Below are 16,848 nucleotides of genomic sequence, written 5' to 3' on the forward strand. Positions count from 1 at the left end.
CCTATGGTGTTTCTTTCTTCTGTTGACGCTGGCTGACTGCGTGGTTTGATTTCCACTCGTTTATTTCTGTGGTCGTGTCTCTTTCTTTCGTTGACGCTGACCGATTGGTTGTTTGATTTCCACTGGTTTCTTTCGCCGATAGTGTTTCTTTCTGCGGTTGACGCTGGCCGACTACGGGTTTTATTTCCACTTGTTTCTTTCTGTGGTCGTGTCTCTTTCTTTCGCTGACGCTGACCGACTTCGTTGTTTGATTTCCACTGGTTTCTTTCGCCGATAGTGTTTCTTTCTGCGGTTGACGCTGACCGACTGCGTGGTTTGATTTCCACTGATTTCGTTCTGTGGTCGTGTCTCTTTCTTTCGTTGACGCTGACCGACTTCGTTGTTTGATTTCCACTGGTTTCTTTCGCCGATAGTGTTTCTTTCTGCGGTTGACGCTGGCCGACTGGGTGGTTTGATTTCCACTGGTATCTTTCTGTGGTCGTGTCTCTTTCTTTCGTTGACGGTGACCGATTCGTTGTTTGATTTGCACTGGTTTCTTTCGCCGATAGTGTTTCTTTCTGCGGTTGACGCTGGCCGACTGCGTGGTTTGATTTCCACTGGTTTCTTTCTGTGGTCGTGTCTCTTTCTTTCGCTGACGCTGGCCGATTCGTTGTTTGATTTCCACTGGTTTCTTTCTGTGACGTGTCTCTTTCTTTCGTTGACGCTGACCGATTCGTTGTTTGATTTGCACTGGTTTCTTTCGCCGATAGTGTTTCTTTCTGCGGTTTACGATGACCGACTGCGTGGTTTGATTTCCACTGGTTTCTTTCTGTGGTCGTGTCTCTTTCTTTCGTTGGCGCTGACCGATTCGTTGTTTGATTTCCACTGGTTTCTATCGCCGATAGTGTTTCTTTCTGCGGTTTACGCTGACCGACTGCGTGGTTTGATTTCCACTCGTTTATTTCTGTGGTCGTGTCTCTTTCTTTCGTTGACGCTGACCGATTGGTTGTTTGATTTCCACTGGTTTCTTTTGCCGATAGTGTTTCTTTCTGCGGTTGACGCTGGCCGACTACGGGTTTTATTTCCACTTGTTTCTTTCTGTGGTCGTGTCTCTTTCTTTCGCTGACGCTGACCGACTTCGTTGTTTGATTTCCACTGGTTTCTTTCGCCGATAGTGTTTCTTTCTGCGGTTGACGCTGACCGACTGCGTGGTTTGATTTTCCCTGATTTCGTTCTGTGGTCGTGTCTCTTTGTTTCGTTGACGCTGACCGACTTCGTTGTTTGATTTCCACTCGTTTCTTTCGCCGGTAGTGTATCTTTCTGCGGTTGACGCTGGCCGACTACGGGTTTTATTTCCACTTGCTTCTTTCTGTGGTCGTGTCTCTTTCTTTCGCTGACGCTGACCGACTTCGTTGTTTGATTTCCACTGGTTTCTTTCGCCGATAGTGTTTCTTTCTGCGGTTGACGCTGATCGACTGCGTAGTTTGATTTTCACTGATTTCTTTCTGTGGTCGTGTCTCTTTCTTTCGTTGACGCTGACCGACTTCGTTGTTTGATTTCCACTGGTTTCTTTCGCCGATGGTGTTTCTTTCTGCGGTTTACGCTGACCGACTGCGTGGTTTGATTTCCACTTGTTTCTTTCTGTGGTCGTGTCTCTTTCTTTCGCTGACGCTGACCGACTTCGTTGTTTGATTTCCACTGGTTTCTTTCGCCGATAGTGTTTCTTTCTGCGGTTTACGCTGACCGACTGCGTGGTTTGATTTCCACTGGTTTCTTTCTGTGGTCGTGTCTCTTTCTTTCGTTGACGCTGACCGATTCGTTGTTTTATTTCCACTGGTTTCTATCGCCGATAGTGTTTCTTTCTGCAGTTTACGCTGACCGACTGCGTGGTTTGATTTTCACTGGTTTCTTTCTGTGGTCATGTCTCTTTCTTTCGTTGACGCTGACCGATTGGTTGCTTGATTTCCACTGGCTTCTTTCGCCGTTGGTGTTTCTTTCTGCGGTTGACGCTGGCCGACTACGTGGCTTGATTTCCAATTGTTTCTTTCGGTGGTCGTGTCTCTTTCTTTCGTTGACATTGACCGACTTCGTTGTTTGATTTTTACTGGTTTCTTTCTGTGGACGTGTCTCTTTCTTTCGTTGACGCTGACCGATTCGTTGTTTGATTTCCACTGGTTTCTTTCGCCGATGGTGTTTCTGCTGTTGACGCTGGCCGACTACGTGCTTTGATTAAAACTTGTTTCTTTCTGTTGTCGTGTCTCTTTCTTTCGTTGATATTGACCGACTTCGTTGTTTGATTTCCACTGGTTTCTTTCGCCGATGGTGTTTCTTTCTGCGGTTGACGCTGGCCGACTACGTGTTTTGATTTCCACTTGTTTCTTTCTGTGGTCGTGTCTCTTTCTTTCGTTGACATTGACCGACTTCGTTGTTTGATTTCCACTGGTTTCTTTCTGTGGTCGTGCCTCTTTCTTTCGTTGACGCTGACCGACTTCGTTGTTTGATTTCCACTGGTTTCTTTCGCCGATAGTGTTTCTTTCTTCTGTTGACGCTGGCCGACTGCGTGGTTTGATTTCCACTCGTTTATTTCTGTGGTCGTGTCTCTTTCTTTCGTTGACGGTGACCGATTCGTTGTTTGATTTGCACTGGTTTCTTTCGCCGATAGTGTTTCTTTCTGCGGTTGACGCTGGCCGACTGCGTGGTTTGATTTCCACTGGTTTCTTTCTGTGGTCGTGTCTCTTTCTTTCGCTGACGCTGGCCGATTCGTTGTTTGATTTCCACTGGTTTCTTTCTGTGACGTGTCTCTTTCTTTCGTTGACGCTGACCGATTCGTTGTTTGATTTTCACTGGTTTCTTTCGCCGATAGTGTTTCTTTCTGCGGTTTACGCTGACCGACTGCGTGGTTTGATTTCCACTGGTTTCTTTCTGTGGTCGTGCCTCTTTCTTTCGCTGACGCTGACCGACTTCGTTGTTCGATTTCCACTGGTTTCTTTCGCCGATAGTGTTTCTTTCTGCGGTTGACGCTGACCGACTTCGTTGTTTGATTTCCACTGGTTTCTTTCTGTGGTCGTGTCTCTTTCTTTCGTTGACGCTGACCGATTCGTTGTTTGATTACCACTGGTTTCTATCGCCGATAGTGTTTCTTTCTGCGGTTTACGCTGACCGACTGCGTGGTTTGATTTCCACTCGTTTATTTCTGTGGTCGTGTCTCTTTCTTTCGTTGACGCTGACGGATTGGTTGTTTGATTTCCACTGGTTTCTTTCGCCGATAGTGTTTCTTTCTGCGGTTGACGCTGGCGGACTACGGGTTTTATTTCCACTTGTTTCTTTCTGTGGTCGTGTCTCTTTCTTTCGCTGACGCTGACCGACTTCGTTGTTTGATTTCCACTGGTTTCTTTCGCCGATAGTGTTTCTTTCTGCGGTTGACGCTGACCGACTGCGTGGTTTGATTTTCCCTGATTTCGTTCTGTGGTCGTGTCTCTTTGTTTCGTTGACGCTGACCGACTTCGTTGTTTGATTTCCACTCGTTTCTTTCGCCGATAGTGTTTCTTTCTGCGGTTGACGCTGGCCGACTGCGTGGTTTGATTTCCACTGGTTTCTTTCTGTGGTCGTGTCTCTTTCTTTCGCTGACGCTGGCCGATTCGTTGTTTGATTTCCACTGGTTTCTTTCTGTGACGTGTCTCTTTCTTTCGTTGACGCTGACCAATTCGTTGTTTGATTTTCACTGGTTTCTTTCGCCGATAGTGTTTCTTTCTGCGGTTTACGCTGACCGACTTCGTTGTTTGATTTCCACTGGTTTCTTTCTGTGGTCGTGCCTCTTTCTTTCGCTGACGCTGACCGACTTCGTTGTTCGATTTCCACTGGTTTCTTTCGCCGATAGTGTTTCTTTCTGCGGTTGACGCTGACCGACTTCGTTGTTTGATTTCCACTGGTTTCTTTCTGTGGTCGTGTCTCTTTCTTTCGTTGACGCTGACCGATTCGTTGTTTGATTACCACTGGTTTCTATCGCCGATAGTGTTTCTTTCTGCGGTTTACGCTGACCGACTGCGTGGTTTGATTTCCACTCGTTTATTTCTGTGGTCGTGTCTCTTTCTTTCGTTGACGCTGACGGATTGGTTGTTTGATTTCCACAGGTTTCTTTCGCCGATAGTGTTTCTTTCTGCGGTTGACGCTGGCGGACTACGGGTTTTATTTCCACTTGTTTCTTTCTGTGGTCGTGTCTCTTTCTTTCGCTGACGCTGACCGACTTCGTTGTTTGATTTCCACTGGTTTCTTTCGCCGATATTGTTTCTTTCTGCGGTTGACGCTGACCGACTGCGTGGTTTGATTTTCCCTGATTTCGTTCTGTGGTCGTGTCTCTTTGTTTCGTTGACGCTGACCGACTTCGTTGTTTGATTTCCACTCGTTTCTTTCGCCGATAGTGTTTCTTTCTGCGGTTGACGCTGGCCGACTACGGGTTTGATTTCCACTTGTTTCTTTCTGTGGTCGTGTCTCTTTCTTTCGCTGACGCTGACCGACTTCGTTGTTTGATTTCCACTGGTTTCTTTCGCCGATAGTGTTTCTTTCTGCGGTTGACGCTGACCGACTGCGTAGTTTGATTTTCACTGATTTCTTTCTGTGGTCGTGTCTCTTTCTTTCGTTGACGCTGACCGACTTCGTTGTTTGATTTCCACTGGTTTCTTTCGCCGATGGTGTTTCTTTCTGCGGTTTACGCTGACCGACTGCGTGGTTTGATTTCCACTTGTTTCTTTCTGTGGTCGGGTCTCTTTCTTTCGCTGACGCTGACCGACTTCGTTGTTTGATTTCCACTGGTTTCTTTCGCCGATAGTGTCTCTTTCTGCGGTTTACGCTGACCGACTGCGTGGTTTGATTTCCACTGGTTTCTTTCTGTGGTCGTGTCTCTTTCTTTCGTTGACGCTGACCGATTCGTTGTTTGATTTCCACTGGTTTCTATCGCCGATAGTGTTTCGTTCTGCAGTTTACGCTGACCGACTGCGTGGTTGGATTTTCACTGGTTTCTTTCTGTGGTCATGTCTCTTTTTTTCGTTGACGCTGACCGATTGGTTGTTTGATTTCCACTGGCTTCTTTCGCCTATGGTGTTTCTTTCTTCTGTTGACGCTGGCTGACTGCGTGGTTTGATTTCCACTCGTTTATTTCTGTGGTCGTGTCTCTTTCTTTCGTTGACGCTGACCGATTGGTTGTTTGATTTCCACTGGTTTCTTTCGCCGATAGTGTTTCTTTCTGCGGTTGACGCTGGCCGACTACGGGTTTTATTTCCACTTGTTTCTTTCTGTGGTCGTGTCTCTTTCTTTCGCTGACGCTGACCGACTTCGTTGTTTGATTTCCACTGGTTTCTTTCGCCGATAGTGTTTCTTTCTGCGGTTGACGCTGATCGACTGCGTAGTTTGATTTTCACTGATTTCTTTCTGTGGTCGTGTCTCTTTCTTTCGTTGACGCTGACCGACTTCGTTGTTTGATTTCCACTGGTTTCTTTCGCCGATGGTGTTTCTTTCTGCGGTTTACGCTGACCGACTGCGTGGTTTGATTTCCACTTGTTTCTTTCTGTGGTCGTGTCTCTTTCTTTCGCTGACGCTGACCGACTTCGTTGTTTGATTTCCACTGGTTTCTTTCGCCGATAGTGTTTCTTTCTGCGGTTTACGCTGACCGACTGCGTGGTTTGATTTCCACTGGTTTCTTTCTGTGGTCGTGTCTCTTTCTTTCGTTGACGCTGACCGATTCGTTGTTTTATTTCCACTGGTTTCTATCGCCGATAGTGTTTCTTTCTGCAGTTTACGCTGACCGACTGCGTGGTTTGATTTTCACTGGTTTCTTTCTGTGGTCATGTCTCTTTCTTTCGTTGACGCTGACCGATTGGTTGCTTGATTTCCACTGGCTTCTTTCGCCGTTGGTGTTTCTTTCTGCGGTTGACGCTGGCCGACTACGTGGCTTGATTTCCAATTGTTTCTTTCGGTGGTCGTGTCTCTTTCTTTCGTTGACATTGACCGACTTCGTTGTTTGATTTTTACTGGTTTCTTTCTGTGGACGTGTCTCTTTCTTTCGTTGACGCTGACCGATTCGTTGTTTGATTTCCACTGGTTTCTTTCGCCGATGGTGTTTCTGCTGTTGACGCTGGCCGACTACGTGCTTTGATTAAAACTTGTTTCTTTCTGTTGTCGTGTCTCTTTCTTTCGTTGATATTGACCGACTTCGTTGTTTGATTTCCACTGGTTTCTTTCGCCGATGGTGTTTCTTTCTGCGGTTGACGCTGGCCGACTACGTGTTTTGATTTCCACTTGTTTCTTTCTGTGGTCGTGTCTCTTTCTTTCGTTGACATTGACCGACTTCGTTGTTTGATTTCCACTGGTTTCTTTCTGTGGTCGTGCCTCTTTCTTTCGTTGACGCTGACCGACTTCGTTGTTTGATTTCCACTGGTTTCTTTCGCCGATAGTGTTTCTTTCTTCTGTTGACGCTGGCCGACTGCGTGGTTTGATTTCCACTCGTTTATTTCTGTGGTCGTGTCTCTTTCTTTCGTTGACGGTGACCGATTCGTTGTTTGATTTGCACTGGTTTCTTTCGCCGATAGTGTTTCTTTCTGCGGTTGACGCTGGCCGACTGCGTGGTTTGATTTCCACTGGTTTCTTTCTGTGGTCGTGTCTCTTTCTTTCGCTGACGCTGGCCGATTCGTTGTTTGATTTCCACTGGTTTCTTTCTGTGACGTGTCTCTTTCTTTCGTTGACGCTGACCGATTCGTTGTTTGATTTTCACTGGTTTCTTTCGCCGATAGTGTTTCTTTCTGCGGTTTACGCTGACCGACTGCGTGGTTTGATTTCCACTGGTTTCTTTCTGTGGTCGTGCCTCTTTCTTTCGCTGACGCTGACCGACTTCGTTGTTCGATTTCCACTGGTTTCTTTCGCCGATAGTGTTTCTTTCTGCGGTTGACGCTGACCGACTTCGTTGTTTGATTTCCACTGGTTTCTTTCTGTGGTCGTGTCTCTTTCTTTCGTTGACGCTGACCGATTCGTTGTTTGATTACCACTGGTTTCTATCGCCGATAGTGTTTCTTTCTGCGGTTTACGCTGACCGACTGCGTGGTTTGATTTCCACTCGTTTATTTCTGTGGTCGTGTCTCTTTCTTTCGTTGACGCTGACGGATTGGTTGTTTGATTTCCACTGGTTTCTTTCGCCGATAGTGTTTCTTTCTGCGGTTGACGCTGGCGGACTACGGGTTTTATTTCCACTTGTTTCTTTCTGTGGTCGTGTCTCTTTCTTTCGCTGACGCTGACCGACTTCGTTGTTTGATTTCCACTGGTTTCTTTCGCCGATAGTGTTTCTTTCTGCGGTTGACGCTGACCGACTGCGTGGTTTGATTTTCCCTGATTTCGTTCTGTGGTCGTGTCTCTTTGTTTCGTTGACGCTGACCGACTTCGTTGTTTGATTTCCACTCGTTTCTTTCGCCGATAGTGTTTCTTTCTGCGGTTGACGCTGGCCGACTGCGTGGTTTGATTTCCACTGGTTTCTTTCTGTGGTCGTGTCTCTTTCTTTCGCTGACGCTGGCCGATTCGTTGTTTGATTTCCACTGGTTTCTTTCTGTGACGTGTCTCTTTCTTTCGTTGACGCTGACCAATTCGTTGTTTGATTTTCACTGGTTTCTTTCGCCGATAGTGTTTCTTTCTGCGGTTTACGCTGACCGACTTCGTTGTTTGATTTCCACTGGTTTCTTTCTGTGGTCGTGCCTCTTTCTTTCGCTGACGCTGACCGACTTCGTTGTTCGATTTCCACTGGTTTCTTTCGCCGATAGTGTTTCTTTCTGCGGTTGACGCTGACCGACTTCGTTGTTTGATTTCCACTGGTTTCTTTCTGTGGTCGTGTCTCTTTCTTTCGTTGACGCTGACCGATTCGTTGTTTGATTACCACTGGTTTCTATCGCCGATAGTGTTTCTTTCTGCGGTTTACGCTGACCGACTGCGTGGTTTGATTTCCACTCGTTTATTTCTGTGGTCGTGTCTCTTTCTTTCGTTGACGCTGACGGATTGGTTGTTTGATTTCCACAGGTTTCTTTCGCCGATAGTGTTTCTTTCTGCGGTTGACGCTGGCGGACTACGGGTTTTATTTCCACTTGTTTCTTTCTGTGGTCGTGTCTCTTTCTTTCGCTGACGCTGACCGACTTCGTTGTTTGATTTCCACTGGTTTCTTTCGCCGATATTGTTTCTTTCTGCGGTTGACGCTGACCGACTGCGTGGTTTGATTTTCCCTGATTTCGTTCTGTGGTCGTGTCTCTTTGTTTCGTTGACGCTGACCGACTTCGTTGTTTGATTTCCACTCGTTTCTTTCGCCGATAGTGTTTCTTTCTGCGGTTGACGCTGGCCGACTACGGGTTTGATTTCCACTTGTTTCTTTCTGTGGTCGTGTCTCTTTCTTTCGCTGACGCTGACCGACTTCGTTGTTTGATTTCCACTGGTTTCTTTCGCCGATAGTGTTTCTTTCTGCGGTTGACGCTGACCGACTGCGTAGTTTGATTTTCACTGATTTCTTTCTGTGGTCGTGTCTCTTTCTTTCGTTGACGCTGACCGACTTCGTTGTTTGATTTCCACTGGTTTCTTTCGCCGATGGTGTTTCTTTCTGCGGTTTACGCTGACCGACTGCGTGGTTTGATTTCCACTTGTTTCTTTCTGTGGTCGGGTCTCTTTCTTTCGCTGACGCTGACCGACTTCGTTGTTTGATTTCCACTGGTTTCTTTCGCCGATAGTGTCTCTTTCTGCGGTTTACGCTGACCGACTGCGTGGTTTGATTTCCACTGGTTTCTTTCTGTGGTCGTGTCTCTTTCTTTCGTTGACGCTGACCGATTCGTTGTTTGATTTCCACTGGTTTCTATCGCCGATAGTGTTTCGTTCTGCAGTTTACGCTGACCGACTGCGTGGTTGGATTTTCACTGGTTTCTTTCTGTGGTCATGTCTCTTTTTTTCGTTGACGCTGACCGATTGGTTGTTTGATTTCCACTGGCTTCTTTCGCCTATGGTGTTTCTTTCTTCTGTTGACGCTGGCTGACTGCGTGGTTTGATTTCCACTCGTTTATTTCTGTGGTCGTGTCTCTTTCTTTCGTTGACGCTGACCGATTGGTTGTTTGATTTCCACTGGTTTCTTTCGCCGATAGTGTTTCTTTCTGCGGTTGACGCTGGCCGACTACGGGTTTTATTTCCACTTGTTTCTTTCTGTGGTCGTGTCTCTTTCTTTCGCTGACGCTGACCGACTTCGTTGTTTGATTTCCACTGGTTTCTTTCGCCGATAGTGTTTCTTTCTGCGGTTGACGCTGACCGACTGCGTGGTTTGATTTCCACTGATTTCGTTCTGTGGTCGTGTCTCTTTGTTTCGTTGACGCTGACCGACTTCATTGTTTGATTTCCACTGGTTTCTTTCGCCGATAGTGTTTCTTTCTGCGGTTGACGCTGGCCGACTACGGGTTGTATTTCCACTGATTTCTTTCTGTGGTCGTGTCTCTTTCTTTCGTTGACGCTGACCGACTTCGTTGTTTGATTTCCACTGGTTTCTTTCGCCGATGGTGTTTCTTTCTGCAGTTTACGCTGACCGACTGCGTGGTTTGATTTCCACTTGTTTCTTTCTGTGGTCGTGTCTCTTTCTTTCGCTGACGCTGACCGACTTCGTTGTTTGATTTCCACTGGTTTCTTTCGCCGATAGTGTTTCTTTCTGCGGTTTACGCTGACCGACTGCGTGGTTTGATTTCCACTGGTTTCTTTCTGTGGTCGTGTCTCTTTCTTTCGTTGACGCTGACCGATTCGTTGTTTGATTTTCACTGGATTCTATCGCCGATAGTGTTTCTTTCTGCAGTTTACGCTGACCGACTGCGTGGTTTGATTTCCACTGGTTTCTTTCTGTGGTCATGTCTCTTTCTTTCGTTGACGCTGACCGATTGGTTGTTTGATTTCCACTGGTTTCTTTCGCCTATGGTGTTTCTGCGGTTGACGCTGGCCGACTACGGGTTTTATTTCCACTTGTTTCTTTCTGTGGTCGTGTCTCTTTCTTTCGGTGACGCTGACCGACTTCGTTGTTTGATTTCCACTGGTTTCTTTCGCCGATAGTGTTTGTTTCTGCGGTTGACGCTGACCGACTGCGTGGTTTGATTTCCACTGGTATCTTTCTGTGGTCGTGTCTCTTTCTTTCGTTGACGGTGACCGATTCGTTGTTTGATTTCCACTGGTTTTTTTCGCCGATAGTGTTTGTTTCTGCGGTTGACGCTGACCGACTGCGTGGTTTGATTTCCACTGGTTTCTTTCTGTGGTCGTGTCTCTTTCTTTCGTTGACGCTGACCGATTCGTTGTTTGATTTCCACTGGTTTCTTTCGCCGATAGTGTTTCTTTCTGCGGTTTACGCTGACCGACTGCGTGGTTTGATTTCCACTGGTTTCTTTCTGTGGTCGTGTCTCTTTCTTTCGTTGACGCTGACCGATTCGTTGTTTGATTTCCACTGGTTTCTTTCGCCGATAGTGTTTCTTTCTGCGGTTTACGCTGACCGACTGCGTGGTTTGATTTCCACTTGTTTCTTTCTGTCGTCGTGTCTCTTTCTTTCGTTGAAATTGACCGACTTCGTTGTTTGATTTCCACTTGTTTCTTTCTATGGTCGTGTCTCTTTCTTTCGTTGACGCTGACCGACTTCGTTATTTGATTTCCACTGGTTTCTTTCGCCGATAGTGTTTCTTTCTTCTGTTGACGCTGGCCGACTGCGTGGTTTGATTTCCACTCGTTTATTTCTGTGGTCGTGTCTCTTTCTTTCGTTGACGCTGACCGATTCGTTGTTTGATTTCCACTGGTTTCTTTCGCCGATAGTGTTTCTTTCTGCGGTTGACGCTGACCGACTGCGTGGTTTGATTTCCACTGGTTTCTTTCTGTGGTCGTGTTTCTTTCTTTCGTTGACGCTGACCGATTCGTTGTTTGATTTCCACTGGTTTCTTTCGCCGATAGTGTTTCTTTCTGCGGTTTACGCTGACCGACTGCGTGGATTGATTTCCACTGGTTTCTTTTTGTGGTCGTGTCTCTTTCTTTCTTTGACGCTGACCGACTTCGTTGTTTGATTTCCACTGGTTTCTTTCGCCGATAGTGTTTCTTTCTGCGGTTGACGCTGACCGACTGCGTGGTTTGATTTCCACTGGTTTCTTTCTGTGGTCGTGTCTCTTTCTTTCGTTGACGCTGACCGACTTCGTTGTTTGATTTCCACTGGTTTATTTCGCCGATGGTGTTTCTTTCTGCGGTTGACGCTGGCCGACTACGTGGCTTGATTTCCAATTGTTTCTTTCGGTGGTCGTGTCTCTTTCTTTCGTTGACATTGACCGACTTCGTTGTTTGATTTTTACTGGTTTCTTTCTGTGGACGTGTCTCTTTCTTTCGTTGACGCTGACCGATTCGTTGTTTGATTTCCACTGGTTTCTTTCGCCGATGGTGTTTCTGCTGTTGACGCTGGCCGACTACGTGCTTTGATTAAAACTTGTTTCTTTCTGTTGTCGTGTCTCTTTCTTTCGTTGATATTGACCGACTTTGTTGTTTGATTTCCACTGGTTTCTTTCTGTGGTCGTGTCTCTTCCTTTCGTTGACGCTGACCGATTCGTTGTTTGATTTCCACTGGTTTCTTTCGCCGATGGTGTTTCTTTCTGCGGTTGACGCTGGCCGACTACGTGTTTTGATTTCCACTTGTTTCTTTCTGTGGTCGTGTCTCTTTCTTTCGTTGACATTGACCGACTTCGTTGTTTGATTTCCACTGGTTTCTTTCGCCGATAGTGTTTCTTTCTTCTGTTGACGCTGGCCGACTGCGTGGTTTGATTTCCACTCGTTTATTTCTGTGGTCGTGTCTCTTTCTTTCGTTGACGCTGGCCGATTCGTTGTTTGATTTCCACTGGTTTCTTTCGCCGATAGTGTTTCTTTCTGCGGTTGACGCTGGCCGACTGGGTGGTTTGATTTCCACTGGTATCTTTCTGTGGTCGTGTCTCTTTCTTTCGTTGACGGTGACCGATTCGTTGTTTGATTTGCACTGGTTTCTTTCGCCGATAGTGTTTCTTTCTGCGGTTGACGCTGGCCGACTGGGTGGTTTGATTTCCACTGGTATCTTTCTGTGGTCGTGTCTCTTTCTTTCGTTGACGGTGACCGATTCGTTGTTTGATTTGCACTGGTTTCTTTCGCCGATAGTGTTGCTTTCTGCGGTTGACGCTGGCCGACTGCGTGGTTTGATTTCCACTGGTTTCTTTCTGTGGTCATGTCTCTTTTTTTCGTTGACGCTGACCGATTGGTTGTTTGATTTCCACTGGCTTCTTTCGCCTATGGTGTTTCTTTCTTCTGTTGACGCTGGCTGACTGCGTGGTTTGATTTCCACTCGTTTATTTCTGTGGTCGTGTCTCTTTCTTTCGTTGACGCTGACCGATTGGTTGTTTGATTTCCACTGGTTTCTTTCGCCGATAGTGTTTCTTTCTGCGGTTGACGCTGGCCGACTACGGGTTTTATTTCCACTTGTTTCTTTCTGTGGTCGTGTCTCTTTCTTTCGCTGACGCTGACCGACTTCGTTGTTTGATTTCCACTGGTTTCTTTCGCCGATAGTGTTTCTTTCTGCGGTTGACGCTGACCGACTGCGTGGTTTGATTTTCACTGATTTCGTTCTGTGGTCGTGTCTCTTTGTTTCGTTGACGCTGACCGACTTCATTGTTTGATTTCCACTGGTTTCTTTCGCCGATAGTGTTTCTTTCTGCGGTTGACGCTGGCCGACTACGGGTTGTATTTCCACTGATTTCTTTCTGTGGTCGTGTCTCTTTCTTTCGTTGACGCTGACCGACTTCGTTGTTTGATTTCCACTGGTTTCTTTCGCCGATGGTGTTTCTTTCTGCAGTTTACGCTGACCGACTGCGTGGTTTGATTTCCACTTGTTTCTTTCTGTGGTCGTGTCTCTTTCTTTCGCTGACGCTGACCGACTTCGTTGTTTGATTTCCACTGGTTTCTTTCGCCGATAGTGTTTCTTTCTGCGGTTTACGCTGACCGACTGCGTGGTTTGATTTCCACTGGTTTCTTTCTGTGGTCGTGTCTCTTTCTTTCGTTGACGCTGACCGATTCGTTGTTTGATTTTCACTGGATTCTATCGCCGATAGTGTTTCTTTCTGCAGTTTACGCTGACCGACTGCGTGGTTTGATTTCCACTGGTTTCTTTCTGTGGTCATGTCTCTTTCTTTCGTTGACGCTGACCGATTGGTTGTTTGATTTCCACTGGTTTCTTTCGCCTATGGTGTTTCTGCGGTTGACGCTGGCCGACTACGGGTTTTATTTCCACTTGTTTCTTTCTGTGGTCGTGTCTCTTTCTTTCGGTGACGCTGACCGACTTCGTTGTTTGATTTCCACTGGTTTCTTTCGCCGATAGTGTTTGTTTCTGCGGTTGACGCTGACCGACTGCGTGGTTTGATTTCCACTGGTATCTTTCTGTGGTCGTGTCTCTTTCTTTCGTTGACGGTGACCGATTCGTTGTTTGATTTCCACTGGTTTTTTTCGCCGATAGTGTTTGTTTCTGCGGTTGACGCTGACCGACTGCGTGGTTTGATTTCCACTGGTTTCTTTCTGTGGTCGTGTCTCTTTCTTTCGTTGACGCTGACCGATTCGTTGTTTGATTTCCACTGGTTTCTTTCGCCGATAGTGTTTCTTTCTGCGGTTTACGCTGACCGACTGCGTGGTTTGATTTCCACTGGTTTCTTTCTGTGGTCGTGTCTCTTTCTTTCGTTGACGCTGACCGATTCGTTGTTTGATTTCCACTGGTTTCTTTCGCCGATAGTGTTTCTTTCTGCGGTTTACGCTGACCGACTGCGTGGTTTGATTTCCACTTGTTTCTTTCTGTCGTCGTGTCTCTTTCTTTCGTTGAAATTGACCGACTTCGTTGTTTGATTTCCACTTGTTTCTTTCTATGGTCGTGTCTCTTTCTTTCGTTGACGCTGACCGACTTCGTTATTTGATTTCCACTGGTTTCTTTCGCCGATAGTGTTTCTTTCTTCTGTTGACGCTGGCCGACTGCGTGGTTTGATTTCCACTCGTTTATTTCTGTGGTCGTGTCTCTTTCTTTCGTTGACGCTGACCGATTCGTTGTTTGATTTCCACTGGTTTCTTTCGCCGATAGTGTTTCTTTCTGCGGTTGACGCTGACCGACTGCGTGGTTTGATTTCCACTGGTTTCTTTCTGTGGTCGTGTTTCTTTCTTTCGTTGACGCTGACCGATTCGTTGTTTGATTTCCACTGGTTTCTTTCGCCGATAGTGTTTCTTTCTGCGGTTTACGCTGACCGACTGCGTGGATTGATTTCCACTGGTTTCTTTTTGTGGTCGTGTCTCTTTCTTTCTTTGACGCTGACCGACTTCGTTGTTTGATTTCCACTGGTTTCTTTCGCCGATAGTGTTTCTTTCTGCGGTTGACGCTGACCGACTGCGTGGTTTGATTTCCACTGGTTTCTTTCTGTGGTCGTGTCTCTTTCTTTCGTTGACGCTGACCGACTTCGTTGTTTGATTTCCACTGGTTTATTTCGCCGATGGTGTTTCTTTCTGCGGTTGACGCTGGCCGACTACGTGGCTTGATTTCCAATTGTTTCTTTCGGTGGTCGTGTCTCTTTCTTTCGTTGACATTGACCGACTTCGTTGTTTGATTTTTACTGGTTTCTTTCTGTGGACGTGTCTCTTTCTTTCGTTGACGCTGACCGATTCGTTGTTTGATTTCCACTGGTTTCTTTCGCCGATGGTGTTTCTGCTGTTGACGCTGGCCGACTACGTGCTTTGATTAAAACTTGTTTCTTTCTGTTGTCGTGTCTCTTTCTTTCGTTGATATTGACCGACTTTGTTGTTTGATTTCCACTGGTTTCTTTCTGTGGTCGTGTCTCTTCCTTTCGTTGACGCTGACCGATTCGTTGTTTGATTTCCACTGGTTTCTTTCGCCGATGGTGTTTCTTTCTGCGGTTGACGCTGGCCGACTACGTGTTTTGATTTCCACTTGTTTCTTTCTGTGGTCGTGTCTCTTTCTTTCGTTGACATTGACCGACTTCGTTGTTTGATTTCCACTGGTTTCTTTCTGTGGTCGTGCCTCTTTCTTTCGTTGACGCTGACCGACTTCGTTGTTTGATTTCCACTGGTTTCTTTCGCCGATAGTGTTTCTTTCTTCTGTTGACGCTGGCCGACTGCGTGGTTTGATTTCCACTCGTTTATTTCTGTGGTCGTGTCTCTTTCTTTCGTTGACGCTGGCCGATTCGTTGTTTGATTTCCACTGGTTTCTTTCGCCGATAGTGTTTCTTTCTGCGGTTGACGCTGGCCGACTGGGTGGTTTGATTTCCACTGGTATCTTTCTGTGGTCGTGTCTCTTTCTTTCGTTGACGGTGACCGATTCGTTGTTTGATTTGCACTGGTTTCTTTCGCCGATAGTGTTTCTTTCTGCGGTTGACGCTGGCCGACTGGGTGGTTTGATTTCCACTGGTATCTTTCTGTGGTCGTGTCTCTTTCTTTCGTTGACGGTGACCGATTCGTTGTTTGATTTGCACTGGTTTCTTTCGCCGATAGTGTTGCTTTCTGCGGTTGACGCTGGCCGACTGCGTGGTTTGATTTCCACTGGTTTCTTTTTGTGGTCGTGTCTCTTTCTTTCTTTGACGCTGACCGACTTCGTTGTTTGATTTCCACTGGTTTCTTTCGCCGATAGTGTTTCTTTCTGCGGTTGACGCTGACCGACTGCGTGGTTTGATTTCCACTGGTTTCTTTCTGTGGTCGTATCTCTTTCTTTCGTTGACGCTGACCGATTCGTTGTTTGATTTCCACTGGTTTCTTTCGCCGATAGTGTTTCTTTCTGCGGTTGACGCTGACCGACTACGTGGCTTGATTTCCAATTGTTTCTTTCGGTGGTCGTGTCTCTTTCTTTCGTTGACATTGACCGACTTCGTTGTTTGATTTTTACTGGTTTCTTTCTGTGGACGTGTCTCTTTCTTTCGTTGACGCTGACCGATTCGTTGTTTGATTTCCACTGGTTTCTTTCGCCGATGGTGTTTCTGCTGTTGACGCTGGCCGACTACGTGCTTTGATTAAAACTTGTTTCTTTCTGTTGTCGTGTCTCTTTCTTTCGTTGATATTGACCGACTTTGTTGTTTGATTTCCACTTGTTTCTTTCTGTGGTCGTGTCTCTTTCTTTCGTTGACATTGACCGACTTCGTTGTTTGATTTCCACTGGTTTCTTTCTGTGGTCGTGGCTCTTTCTTTCGTTGACGCTGACCGACTTCGTTGTTTGATTTCCACTGGTTTCTTTCGCCGATAGTGTTTCTTTCTTCTGTTGACGCTGGCCGACTGCGTGGTTTGATTTCCACTCGTTTATTTCTGTGGTCGTGTCTCTTTCTTTCGTTGACGCTGGCCGATTCGTTGTTTGATTTCCACTGGTTTCTTTCGCCGATAGTGTTTCTTTCTGCGGTTGACGCTGGCCGACTGGGTGGTTTGATTTCCACTGGTATCTTTCTGTGGTCGTGTCTCTTTCTTTCGTTGACGGTGACCGATTCGTTGTTTGATTTGCACTGGTTTCTTTCGCCGATAGTGTTTCTTTCTGCGGTTGACGCTGGCCGACTGGGTGGTTTGATTTCCACTGGTATCTTTCTGTGGTCGTGTCTCTTTCTTTCGTTGACGGTGACCGATTCGTTGTTTGATTTGCACTGGTTTATTTCGCCGATAGTGTTGCTTTCTGCGGTTGACGCTGGCCGACTGCGTGGTTTGATTTTCACTGATTTTTTTCTGTGGTCGTGTCTCTTTCTTTCGTTGACGCTGACCGACTTCGTTGTTTGATTTCCACTGGTTTCTTTCGCCGATAGTGTTTCTTTCTGCGGTTGACGCTGG

Source organism: Amblyomma americanum, chromosome 3 (genome assembly GCF_052857255.1).
Source record: "Amblyomma americanum isolate KBUSLIRL-KWMA chromosome 3, ASM5285725v1, whole genome shotgun sequence".
Lineage (NCBI taxonomy): Eukaryota > Metazoa > Arthropoda > Arachnida > Ixodida > Ixodidae > Amblyomma > Amblyomma americanum.